The 12,995-nt window shown below is 40.0% G+C and overlaps 2 protein-coding genes across 6 annotated transcripts in view; one reads left to right on the top strand and one right to left on the bottom strand.

Moving 5' to 3' along the window:
* Positions 1 to 12,995, bottom strand: part of LOC105149352 (adenosine receptor A3) — a 457,094-nt gene that overhangs the window by 18,697 nt on the left and 425,402 nt on the right. The window contains exon 8 of the mRNA XM_087414058.1: positions 1 to 12,995. This exon is cut by the window's left edge and continues 18,697 nt beyond it; it is cut by the window's right edge and continues 20,227 nt beyond it. The gene's annotated coding sequence lies outside the window, so the exon portion shown is untranslated.
* GluRIB (Glutamate receptor IB) overlaps positions 1 to 12,995 on the top strand; it is a 226,289-nt gene that overhangs the window by 73,192 nt on the left and 140,102 nt on the right. The gene's annotated exons all lie outside the window — the stretch shown is intronic.

Genomic DNA, 12,995 nt, shown 5'->3' with positions numbered 1-12,995 from the left:
CTTGCTATATATATATATATATAGTATATATCTTTCATCTCTTTGAATCTTTTTCTACTTTATATCGTGTCGATGAAATGCGAATCAGAAAGTTTTCTTTGATAGATAAGATACTCGGATACTACTATACGCGTGTTGGACCTTTTCATGTTACGGTTCTGTCGCACATAAATCCTCGTCATCGGGACTTTGCACGTCGCGAAAAAAAGGGTTACGCAGGAAGGCTACGACACGTCGTTTTGACGTGGTATATAACGGCCGAAAGATCTCGGCGGCGTTACGATCATAAAATCGAATCGTAAAATTCTAAGTAAAAGAAAGACGTAACGGCGTGGAAGGGTGAACATAGGGGTAGCAGGCGGATAATAAAACATTGTTCCGACCTACCATATACGTTACCAGCGTCCAAGATGTATAACGCGATAAAACGTCGGCTCGGCCGCTTTCTTAACGGGCCGCGACGCGTAAGAAAAATCTGGAATTCCTGACGGGGAGTTGGTAGCAGGAAGGTAGGGTGGCGAACGCGCTTATATCCATCGTTGACACTGGATGCGGTTGATCGTCCTTACAGGAGGGGCTTAAAGTTCGGCCATAAATTTCCACCGAGCAAGACTCGAGTGTTCCGTGTGAGCCGGTAATAGAGGAGTGATGTCGGTGACAATAACGGCTTTTATCGAACAAACTATCGTGATCGAAATTCGCCGACTAGGGCACATATCTATATTGATGTAATAGCATTTATATGTATATATATATATGTATTTATTTGTCCATACGTAGTTTCCCTGTACCTATAATATACAACGGTACATTTATTCTGGTCTTTAAGAATCACGTTTATTACTTGTATCGGTAGTCATATAGGTCGAGTCCACCGAGCAAATAAAATAAATAAAAGAAAGCCCTGGGTAGTTTCCACTTTAACGATACGAGTCGCCGCTGCAATTGAATTTTTAAAATATCTGCAGTTTACGACGCCACGAAATTGCGATTGCGGCGTGGTTCGCGGTTCATTACGACACCCCGACGGCCATTTGTTAATATTTTAATTAATTACAAAACGCGCGGCGTTCACGAGAATTGATATGTTGTAATATAATTAAATATTAACGGCCGCGTCCGTAAAATGACGCGTTAAATCGCTCACCTTCCGCAACAGTAATAACGATAATTGAATAATAATTTAATGCAAGTGTGAATATCGAATGTTTATTCTTTCAGAGACAGTCGACAGTTGACGCAAAATTGCGCGCGATACGGTCGGTGTGAGAAGGAAATAACGGTTTTACTTAATGCTTCTCGTGCAGACCACGTGAAAAATATTACGTACGTGAAATATGAAGTGTGTCAGCTCGTATAAGAATCCGCGAGCTCGCTTCTGGCACTCGATATTGCCAGGGAGTCGAAGATATCCGCTCTAGGTTTGAAGTTTCTCGGACCAGCGCAACGATTTACGAGGTCCCGCGGGTACCGACTATCTTCCCAGGAAGTAATGCCTTCTTCTCGCCACGAATACCAGATCCTCCACCGGTATGCCCTCTCTCTCCACGCTCTCTCTCTCCTGTTCGCGTATCTAGCACGTATTCAAGCCCGTGTCCCGGGTCATACCGCAGGTACGTACGAGCCAATCTTTCGGCGCTGAAAAATCTCCGTAAATTTCCTCGCACGCGGATTTCAGTCGAGGGATGCGCCGCGCGAAAATCGCGAATTATCACACCACTCATGTGACCGTGCTTGGAGAAAATATTGATTTCCATTTCCACTTGGCACCATTTAATACGGACGAACAAAGGCCACCGACGGCGTCCAGCATTCGCCATTACCTCGCACGACTGATTTAATTTAATTAACTGTCCTCGCGCTCTGAACACCCTGAAGGGTTCACAGTCTCTCGATGTGTAGGATATATTTTTCAATTTAACCTAGATACAACAATTACATTTTATGATCCTATTGAATGTTATTCGTAATTGATCAGTGTGATATTATATACACGACATATAATCTTTATATATAACAATGATATATGTAACAGTTTTATTGAATATAACAGGTAATAATTAATTTATTATTAAACTTTCACATAGTAATACAAAAATCGTTTCTAAATTTTAATAAAGTTTTAAAGATAAGTTTTTACGAGTTGAAGTATTATTTTGAATTTTAACAAATATTGAATTTGAAACAAAATATATTATTTGTCATATAAAATTTATATTTTTTGCATGCGAATTATATAAATATTTGCACTAGCCTGCGTAAATTAAAAGTTTTGTGTAAAAACGTACGAGAGCATTCATTTTTAATTTAAAAAATAAATATGAAGAATATAAGTGTTTTACACAGATCTGAAATGTATAAAATTACTTTACGTTTATAGTACTTATCTGTATTAAATTTGTTAACTGACTGGAGATTATATTCTGCTTTTAATAAATTAAATCGTGACGGTCGTATGATAAGGCTTTGATTACAAAATTACGGAAGTTTCTTCAAAAGTCAACGTTTTTCTTGGAAGTCTTTAATGTAAGATTTCGTACGCTCTCTTTCCGAGGGAAATACTTTGGCAGTCTTGCTTACTGTATACAAATAGCCAACGTATCGTATCTCTGGGACGTACGTCCAGCAGTTTGAGAAAACCCGCGCGAACTCGTGTTCTCTCAGCGTCATCGCATTTTCGCTAACAGTTTTCGCTTCGACGATATTACCTGCGAGCTCTGAGCGTCGAGGTAAAAACTCGAAAGGTGCTCTCGATGGACGGCGAGTGGGTGGAAGGTAGGCGAACGGATGGCATCGCAGTGATGGAGGTTCCGGTATACGATCCGTCAGATAGAAAGAGGAAAAGTCACGAGAGGCAGTGCGATGAGCGAGCGAAAGAGATCGAGCGAGCGAGAGGAGAGTAAAGAGAGAAGTGAAGGAGAAAGCATAGAGAAGGCAGGATGACTAAACTCAATTACAAAAGTTACGAGCTCGCAGCTCTCCAGCCTTCTCCTTCGGGCGTCCTATCCCCTTCTGCCACTCTATTTCGACTCACCCCACTCGCCATACTTGGTTTCTCTCCCTTTTTCGCTTCACTTTTATTACGATGAGCCCTCTAGTCCTCTTTTCTGCGCGTCCTCTGCCCTCTACCTCCTCTACCTCGTCTCACGCGACCGTTCAAGTTCGCGTTCCTCTTTCTTCTCAAGACTTTACCGTTTCACCGGCGCGACACCGCTTTAATATGCAAGGAGCGAACAGTAGACAATATAAAAGAGAAATGGCGAGCTTCGAAGTGGGGTCAGAGAACGCGAGCACGATGGCCGGATCGGTCTTGAGGGACGAGCGAGCGCGGAGTGAAGGTGACAGGGATGAGGGGGATAGACATTGGATGACGCGGGGAGGTTGACATGGTTCAGAAAGGCGGAAAAGAAGCGAAGCCTGTCACGTACGAAATGGAGATGACAGTTTCGTGTGTCGCGCAATTTCTTTTATTTCTGACGAATCTAATTCTATCGCGCGAACACCAGGTGATCGAGCCTCCGCATCTTCGCTGCAGCAGAAACGTGATCGGTTACACGGTAAATTATTAAACGTGCAAAGACAGCGAGAGAGACACGTTGAACTGGTGAAATCGTGCGAAACGTCGAGTGTCATTCTCGAGTAATATCGTTGCGCAAACATTGTACTTAATCTTTTATCAATATATCTAAATTGCATTCTAAGTATTCATACGTGGAGAAGTTCATCGAAAATTTATAATGAAGACGATAATCGTGTTATGTAAATCTAGATGTGGTAAAAGAAATCGAATATTTGAGATATTGAACATTTCATTAAGAAACAATAATGTTATTTATATATGCAAGCACGCGCAACTTAATCGCAGGATGCGGGAATAAAATAAGGGAAACCCTGTTCGTAATGTCCCTTTCTTTACCATGACGTGTAAAGGGAAGTTACAGTGATGAGGGGATGTTGCGGGGCTGCGAAGGGACGCGACAATACAAAGGAATGGGAAGATACAAGACAGGAACGGTCGGGAGTTTGTCATGTCCGGTGTGGAGATGACAGTTCCGTTCGTCTTAAAGTTTGTTGGCTTTTCAAGGCGGGGAATCGTTACGTGACAAAACTGCGTTATTCGTTCGCGCCAAACACCCCTCCCCCCCCTCTCCAAAGTACCTCCAGGAAATGAGTTTTCTGCAGAGGGAGATGGTCAGATATAGGGTGTTAAGGAAGATTCGCGAAATCGGGTAGGGGACCTGCGTGTGCCAGTAATATCATTATCATGAGGGACAATAATGGGGAGATTACCGTCCCTTAGAAACGTTTACCTTCGCCACCCTCCTATCATTCAAATTTCATACCGAAAATCCCGACATCGATGAATGATTGTTATCCTGTCTCACATTACGAATAGAGGAAAAACTAACAAGTAATACAAGAATTCTTTTTATTATTATTCTTTTAACGTTATTATTAAATTAAAAGTCCAAAATATGAGCATCCTATAATAAAAAAATCTGTAAATGAAATCCAATTATATTTAACAAAATGTTTTTATCATGAACAAAATACATAAATTTCTCAATTATATGAATATAAATGTATAAATGTATACATGTAAAATTGTTAAAAAAGGATTATTATATCGCGAAAACAGAGTTCGTATGAAATGTACAAATGTATAAATTGCGCACATATCAATCTTGCAGAAAAACATATCACAAGAATATGATTTAATATTTCACATTTCTATAATTATTGTGAAAGATTATCAACAATATTATGAGAGATAGTGTTATTTCAACGGATAGTATCAGTTTTTCGTTGTACAAGTTGAATGTTATCATCCATGAGAATATAAAGATAATAACTTAGTTGAGTAGAGTAGAGTAAGGACGCAGGAACACGAGACGCCTATAATCTGCTCGATATCCCCCGCGACGCATCGTCATCCGCTATAAATATTATCACCCTTGGTGTATATCGCGGAGGCAGAGTGTCGATTACATTAGCTACTTACTCTTCCCCGGGGACGATCAGGAGACGACACGGTCTGTTCCGGTTTTACGTTTAATCTCCATCCATCCCGACGAATTATATGGAATTTGATGGGTTTTATACGTGCCCGCTATAACGTAGTAGCGTAATTTGCTCCGCAAATTCACGAGTATCATCGAACGCTATCGCCAACGTGATTATTACAGACATTAATTGATCGCCGACGTAGAACCGACATGACTTGCACCCTCGTATCTCTTGGAGTTACGATGAATCATGAGTCTTGTCTTCAAGTTGTTGCTGGAAGAGACAGAGGTAATATATAATTCGAGCCCTTTGAGATTATTCGCGGTCGCTTTAGAAGCGAACCTGTATACCTTGCGTGAAATAATGTTAGGTTTAGGCACAATGTGTCGTATACGCACGCTGATTAGCTTCAGTTGAGGTGGTCTAAAACAACGCGGTGGCGCAATTTCGCTGTGGTTAATGGCTACATGGGATAAAGCAGAGCTTCGAGTAGTCCATGTAGTTCCATGAGGTTAATCACTTCAGTCTTATATCTATACACTTAACAAGGTATAACGAATGATTGCAGACAGTGAAAATAACCGTGGCGTTTGTTGCGTACAGAATGTAAACTTCTTCTCTGATGGATATCGGAATTCTCTAGTTAATTATCAGGGTGTGGCAATTAATTACGTTTGTAATTGGACCAAATACTGCAAGTGTGAAATAATACAATAAATGCAAGTGTTAGTAATAAATATTGTTACAAATAATATACCTATTTCTTATTAATTATTAATTCATTTTATTATTAATTCTAATAACATGATTATAATAATATTAATTATTAGTATTTAATGATGCGGTTTGTTAAACAACAAGATTAATGAAAAGTGGACTAAATTTCGAAGTGCACAACCGAAGTAAACAACCAAATAAACGAAGTTATTGTACGCAACTGCATTTCGCCTTCAGGATATAGTACCGGATAATTCGATCTCCTTGAAATTCTCCACTCTGGTCTTGGTTCACATGTGCTCTACTTCAGGTCGTGTTGGACAATGTACGAAGTACCGGACACGCACATTGCTTGGGTGCCATTGGTTGTGGTGCTTTGCGGTGCGGAGGCGGGCGCAATTGCGACGCGCTTAATTGCTGTACGTGGAGGAGAGGAAACGACGTTGCAGCTTCAGAAAGCAAGCCGGTACTCTTGGGAATACGAACGAGACGAAGTTGAAAGCACGCGTATTATATTGTATCGTTGGACAGTAAACTTACGCGGAGTGTAATTATCGCTTATCGATCGTGTTTTGATGTCAGGGGAATGCAGGAATCTATCTATCAGTGAAATTCGACGATTCTGAAACACGTTTCCCATCAGTCGCGATTTATTTTTCACCGGCAATTCTTTATTTTTAATCCTCATCTGTGTTATAAGCAAATATCGTGCAAACGTAGGGCTTACTGCACTTTTTAATTCGACATATATGTATAATTAAATGTCGTTCAAAATTCCTCAAGAATAATACGTTTAATAATGTTCGATGTGGAGAGAACAATCTTCGTGTTTAATGAAAAATATCTAAGCGACTAAAGCGACCGTTTTGCTTACATTGAACGTGCGCGACGATACTTTTGCCGCTTATGTTACGCACGACAACTTTAATCATGCATGTTAGCACGCGTGTGTCGATCCAATGTCAACCCCAACACCCTGAAATCTGGTCAAAGTGAATTTGCATTAATAGCTCACACCGTCCATTAGCCCGCTAAATGGATTTTTGTTTTATTTGCCACGAGCTTGGACGCGTGCGCGTTTCGGACGAATGGTCGCTTAACAAAGTCATAAAGCGAACGACGCTAGTGTCGTGCTCGTGAAATAATTGATCGAGCGTGTAGACCTCGCGATTACGTCGACTAATTGCTGAAACTAACACGTACGTGCAGCCATATGACGTATTTCGATGAGTGGGCGAATAATGCGCTTTAATCCCTGGAAAAGTGAAATTCCCCTCGACACGTTCGTTCATTTTATTATTATTATATTTTCCGTTATTTCGCATTATTTTGGCGTTGAGCTCCGTTGTACCCTAACACGAAGCAATTTGGATGCGATATGAAGACAAATAACGAGGCGATAATGCCGTAAATTAAATCGCGATATGCGACGTGTCGGACGTTTCGGCCATCATAATGTCAGATAATATTCAACCAACTGAATCGTCGTTAATTAGCAATTCAATCGATAATGTGGTTTTTTTTTTCCACCTCGGTATATAGACATCGTGTCACTGTACTATGTGACAGTGAGAAAGAGTCTGCAGTGAAAAGTCGTGACACTCGAGTCTAGAACTTTGTCCAATGCTATGGCCAATGGCCTTCATCCAGACCGCTGAATAGCATCGGTCTTCTCACACCTCTCTGCGGTATTCGTTCACCTTTTCAGGACTCGTTCTGCGATGGGTGTCTTCATCGGAACCCATTGTCGAAACCACGAAGTAACGGCCCGCAAGCGCCGTTAAATAATCCCCCGAGAATCGGTTTTGCACCAGTAATTCTGTAAAAGCATGTGCGCTGTGATATGATATTCTCTATTTAAAATGTAATACTGATCACATAATAGTCACGTAATAATTTAAAAGCGCGATGAGTGAATAGAAAGATGTAGTTTTGTACTCCCATCGTGCATTACGTTTCTGACACGTACGTCGTCGTAAATTTATTTTTCGAGAGTACGTCAAGCGTCACGACGGGTGACAGATAGCGAGCGAGCGACTCCCCACGGACCGATCGGAAGAATCTAATTTACTTGATCGAATTATCGCCAGCACCAGTTTCGCGCGTCGTGCGTCGCATTTAAGATTCGCCGCTTTATCTAAGAGCGAGCGCTCGAGTCGAACATACCGACTACTCAAAGAACCGGGTTTCGATCGCGGACACCCCGGCGTTTTGCTTCGCCCTACGGACCATGGATCCAATGTGCACTCAAGTCGAACAGCTAATTCCGAACGTGCGACGACTCGGAATGTGAAGGCGATGGCGATTCTTCACTGGCGAAGCAAAAGCAGAGCTTCGTGGAGGTGGTAAAGAAATAAAGAACAGTGAACACGCGGAGACAAGAGAGCAGGATGAAAAGAAAGAGGTGAAAATATTGCTGGGCCTACGAGACGAGGTCTAGAGTGAAAACTAGCCCGTTAGTCAAGTGCTGATATATATATATATCTCTATGATCCGATTTATCGATAGGTATTTTCTCTCATTCATCTGGTTATTATTCAATCCTCGCTATCGCCATAAAGATCCAGCTGTACTTGGCGAAATCATTAAAGGTGCTCGCTTTCTTTTTTCTCGGTTTCTCGTCGATCCACGAGGATAATAAAGCATTGGCTGCGTTTTTAATCTAGGAATGGAATGGTGGCTCGTTCGCGCGTGCTCTGCGAATCATTTATTTTCCGCGTAAACGCCATCGACGCTCTAATTTCCGCATTCGATAATATTTCTTTTTTCTCGATTTGCAGCGTTCGTCATTGAATTACGCGTCGTTGTTGTTGTCGAGGGTATTATCGGACGTGTTTCGGTTTGTTATATATTTCTGCGCAAACGTTATTTGGTCGGATAACGATAGCTTTACGTTCTCATACTGGAAGGACATCATTTATTCACGTAATTTTAATTTCAGCGCTGGCTAGTATTAATCTGTGCTTTAATTAGAAGTGTCACCTGAACATGAACGTTTCAAACACACTAGTTGGTAGCAATTTAAGTTACTAAATATTTTTGTATGGAGAATGTTTTTTTTTCCCATTACTTGGAAATGTTTGTGCGCTCTTAATCTTTTTCATTTTAAATGGAAAAATTAAAATAGTTTTTTTTCAATGTTTTTGTCATTCTTATTCTGTAGAAATATGAAATATAATTGTAATTATTGTGTCATTATTATTTTTGAAAATTAATATATCAATTAATTTTATATCAATTATACAAATTTCTGAATATTGTCATGCCACAATTAACATAATATCGTTTCACGTATTATATAAAACGTATCTGTTATAAAAATAAAAATAGCAAAAATTATTTAACAAAATGTAACAGTATAAATATTTTTGATTTTCATCTTTGATTTTCATCTTCTTTAATATTGAGGATAACTACGAATGATCCCGATTTTCACGTAGGACGTTATGAGTCGACAAAATGAGGCGGAACGATGGAGACGAGAAGCGTGCGTGTATTATACGCCAAGAATTGAATCACTGAACACGTTAAGTAGGGTCGATCGAACTTCTATGGGAAAAGTTAAGTCGTCTACTCGAGAGTGACGAATCATGTTCCTGTAAAGCCGGGCGAAAGATCATCGCGAGTTTTCTCTTGGTTGATTTATGAGAACGACAAACTATCATCCCTATATACTATATTCGTACCAATTCGATTCTCAAATGTCTCGCTCGTGTATCATCCGGGTGTATTCCGAGACGACGGCCTAGCTCGCTATATCGATTGATCAATGAAAAGATCAATTTCGGAATCTGCGTCAGTTAGGTAAATATATGTGCGACGATGGAGAAAATGAGAAGGGAAAACGACTAATGAAGTGGTGGTAATTGCTAAAGTTTGAACGCGTTACCTCGGCGACGAAGAGCAAACGGAACTTGTATATTACTTTGTTATTCAAAGCATGTTCAGGGCCAGTATAGCGGGACGGGAATATGCGCTCGTGGCGGTGCAATATTACATCAGGAAAGTAGTTTCTCCGCCTGACCAAGGTGGACGGTAAATCTTGGGAGGTGGGAGCAGGTGGATGTTCCCGACTACGAGGACGCTGAAACTATGTTTCACCTAGCGACTAAATAAGCAAGTGAGCTTCCTGCTGGAAGCGCGGTCGCTTCCGTCCGTGTGTGCCACTCGAGGATACAAAGAGCTTTCGTGATCGCGAGTTCTTCCCGCAACTCAGATTTTATAACGTTTTTTTATTCGTTCAGTGTACCATAATGTTCGCACATGACTCCAGATACGGATTTAAAATGATCTTTCTCGCGAACAGCATCGAATAGTTTAATTGTAATTTAGATACATATTATTGACAAGATCATTATTTGTTTCATGTCGTATGATACTGCCGGCTCTTCCAACATGCTTATTTTTGCAAAAATCAGTCGACCATTAGTATTGTTATTATTAAATGATATAGCGTATAATCCATTATATTTTCCATTAGTTCTACAAGTCTCTGAATAATGCAACATATATATGATATAAAGCACGTTCACTTTGCAAATATTCACCGCTTCAAATGGGAATATTATTTTGTATGATTTAATAGGCCACATGTATTATATGTTTTGAGATTAATACTTTAGCGCGTTCTTTTTGACCTCGATTAAATTATTGAATAATAATTTCATAGTGCAATTAACTTCTCTATACTTTAGCTACATAATGAAACTTTCGGAAAAATAATTACATAATAATTTTATCGTCGTTTTCCAAATAGAGTTTGATTTTGTTTTAAAAAGATCTAATTTTTTATTGACATTAATCAGGCAACACAAAGAAGATAGATTATTATGTGAAACAAATTTCTGTACTTTTGTTTATAACAATGCGCGAAATTCGGTGATAATCCACAGTAGTTGAAGGTGTTGGCAGAAGACAAAGGAGTTGAAGTGGTAGCAGCGTAGCAAGAGGGTGTGATGCTACGAATGGAACGGTATTTACCTGAGGTTGTTTATCCCTCGCAACGATGCAACCCCTTGGTATTCTCTCGAGGGTAACGACGCGTCTCTCTCTCTCTCACCCTTTCTTTCTTCTTTCTCTCTTTTTCTTTCTTTTTCTTATTCTTATGGACACGTTGCACCTCTGATTCGACAACGTTACTCGAGTAGTCGTTCCATCGTCGACCAGCCCGAACCCGTCGACACGCTCATCCCGCCTTCGTTCATTAATTAAACGGGCATTCTCCGTGCCTAGGGCATAATTCAAAAGTTCCTGTCGCGTCGCTTCTCCACGAGAGTACGTTGGAACGCGTGAATATGCAATAGTGCGGTAAGCAAATTAGTTGCGCGCGCGCGCAAAAGTTAAGCGCTACGTGGTAGCGCACCGGTGTGCCCGCGAAAACACGATGTGTCATTAATTGGCTACCTTGTAATTCGATACTCGTTGGTTAAGACCAAGCGTCGGAAATATCGAGTCAAAACGTGTCGGATGACCAGACCGGGTACTGAACGAGATATATCGAATGTTCGCGCACGAGTGGAATCGAGTATATGGGCGGATCCGGCGATTTGAACGAGAGAACGCTCGTCACTCTCGGAGATCGCGTTTCGCGTTTTCGTATACTCGGAAACTCATCCCATGTGATCCCAGACAGATTGCATCGGGGAGTGAAAATACTCTCTTTTTTATTTTATTTTTTTTTTCCTTCAAATAACCGCGCCGTTCAGAAGACGAGCTGGAGATAAAGCAATCCGGTTGACGTCGCACAATCTCTTGGTGCATCCGCACGTTCATCGTGTCGAGAACAATGCTCGCCCGATGTCATAATTCGAAATTCCTCCTGGACAAAACCACGCCGTTGTACCACCTCGTCGGATAAATTTTGCAGGTAGACGAGAGAGAAGAGAGAAAGAGAGAGACAGGGTAAGTCCGGGAGCGCGGCTCGTACGAGCGGTATATCCTTCCGCAGCGCATCGTACTCGCGTGCATGCCCGTCATGGCTCTACGATTTTTCAAGAGAGCGAGTGAGGGCGCGAGGAAGACCGTTAAATCCTCATCTTCTTGGTGGTCACGCGTATATCCTCGCAGTACTAGCTGTCTGCGAGCGAAAAGGCCGAGGCGAATGACGAAGACCGTTTCCTTCGGTGCACCTGCATAATACAAGCGCACGAAACGTGCGTGAAAGAAAGAGAATGTTAAAGTTGTCGGCCCGCGCTTTTCCACTATCTACCTTGGACGAACTTCTACTCGGCCTTTACTCACCTCGTTACCCGAAGAAGGAGGAGCATTACGATGATAAAAAGTGCCATCTTTTAGAGATGCATTTTACACCGTGATTTCAGCCTTTTTTCGAAATCTACCTCGCCCTGTCGTTGTCACGAAGTTATTCATGTACCTGCCATGCACGGTGATACTTGCCATTTTTCCGCGTTTAGCGACTGACTCGAAGTCGTTAAGACTATCCGAAAATTTATGATGACGTGCTACTAGCATATATCGGTATTTATACTGTTTTAGATAAAGAGGAAGCAATGATAGCAATCCCTTAAATTAAAAAAAATATATATTTTGTTATTTTTAACTTCTGTATATTAAAATGTAAATCAATCAACTTTTGTGGTTAATTTTAAAGTCCAACCACGTCCACGTATTAACGTGTATATTTAGTAAATAATAAATTAAATTTGAGTCAAATTTAATACATTTTCTTGAGTTAAATTGTTTAATCTATTGTTTTAGTTTTAAATTAATGGCATATGAGTAGAAATGGCGATCTATAGCAATGATTAAAAATAACTCAAATTGAGTATAATTTAACATTGTGAATTTATATTGTAGGATAACAGTACAAAGTTTGTTATCTTATTATTTAACCAATATGTTGATACAATCTTTATTAACCCTTGCAAGAAAAGTAACAAAAGTCGAAGTTTTTCTGTATTACTTATATATTCTGTATTACTTATATATGCGGATTGTATTTTAAATAGGTATATCGACCTTTGATGAAGAAAAATAGTACAAGTTGAATTCAAATTGAAAATAAAAGAGAAAAATGGCATAATCAAAATACAGGTAGTTTTTGGGGGTTTACATGACACTATAACAAAATTAATATGCACATTACTTTTAGATTTGAAACTTGAAAGCATGAAACAAGCATTTGTGATTAAAATCTCTAGTTATTTATGTGTAACTACTACTGTAATTAATTAAATTATATTGTAATTAAAATTTTTTAATTTAAAAATTTTTAAGTACGCAATTTTGTCCTCTTTCTTAAATAATTTTAT

The sequence above is a fragment of the Acromyrmex echinatior genome, chromosome 15, assembly GCF_024713525.1.
Source record: "Acromyrmex echinatior isolate Ae372 chromosome 15, ASM2471352v2, whole genome shotgun sequence".
Taxonomy (NCBI): Eukaryota; Metazoa; Arthropoda; class Insecta; order Hymenoptera; family Formicidae; genus Acromyrmex; species Acromyrmex echinatior.
This window is presented reverse-complemented; position numbering and strand designations above follow the sequence as displayed.